We start from the raw sequence: 1,350 nt of genomic DNA on the forward strand, positions 1-1,350 counted from the left end.
AGAACCTTTGTCAGTGTCAGCCATGTGGATGAGTCACAGCCATTGCTTGGCCAATGTGCTCTCTGTGAAAGCCTGAGAAAATGTTTTCTCTCTATGTGACTCTCCTTAGGCACACTCTACATCATTGATCACTTTCCTCTTTGGCCCCATGATCTCCTTGATCAGAAAATTTGGTATACTACTGAGTCATGTGATGTTACAGTACAAGTTCTCATATGAGTCTTAATTGACCTTGGAAGGCTAGGGCCAAAATGTGGACTTTCCTTGCAGCTCTCCTTTTTCTCTAATTTTGGTCTGCAAACTTAGGTTGTTAACCCTTCAGAAGAGGAGTTTATTGTTATTAGCATACAACCTAGGCTTTTAAGCTTAACCTCACTATCTGTCTGAATATCAAACATCGTAGGCAAAACATGGAACAGGTATTTTTCATCAAGTATTGATGTGTTAATCTTTAAGTCCCTACAGCATATGATAAAAAAATAAAAATTAGAATATATTTTAAAAATAGGCATAAAGAATTATGTAATTCTTATGTTTACATGTAAGTCCAAAAATCTAACCATATACAACCTTGAAGCAGGACAGTCCCACAGCATTCCTTTTCCTGTCTCCTGCCTTCATTCACCACCCCCTACTTTTTAACAGTCATCTACCCAAGAGACAGCACAGCAGCAACTGGTATGTCATGACAAGCAGTCAATATTCAGAAGATCAGAATGACAGGCATTCCAAGCATGAACCTACTATTAAAAATTGCCATCTTCAGCGCAGTGGCCTAGTTCACAGGTGTCAGTATATATAGTTAGTCAGGGTGAGAATCTTATCAATTAACTGCTAGATTCAAAAATCTTCTGGAGATTCTCAGGATCATTGCCTTGCCCATCTTGTGCATATAACTGTATGGCTTGTCACGGTCATGATTCCTAGCTCTTCTTTCGCTCTCTTAATTAGTCCTTGAGTTCTTATATCTTTATATTTGTATTTCTTCTTTAGAGTTCTCAAACTTGGGAAACTACATCATATTTACACATGTGTGTCCAGTTTATTTCACTTATGAGTATATCTTCAAGTGGTATCCATTTCAACATAAAGGCTTCAAGTTTTATCATGCTTTACAGCTGAGTAATACTCCATTGTATAAATATACCACATCTTTTTCATCCATTCCTCAAGTGATGGGCATCTTGGTTGTTTCCAAGATTTGGCTGTCACAAATTGTGCTGCTATAAACATAGGCACACAAAGAGGAAAGCAATCGATGACATAGAGTGGGCCTAAGGAGAGTCACATGGGGAGAAGACACTCTCTCAGGCTTTCACAGAGAGCACATTGGCCAAGCAATGGTCGTGA

This window comes from Octodon degus, unplaced genomic scaffold, assembly GCF_000260255.1.
Source record: "Octodon degus isolate 3935 unplaced genomic scaffold, OctDeg1.0 scaffold00001, whole genome shotgun sequence".
Classification (NCBI taxonomy): Eukaryota; Metazoa; Chordata; class Mammalia; order Rodentia; family Octodontidae; genus Octodon; species Octodon degus.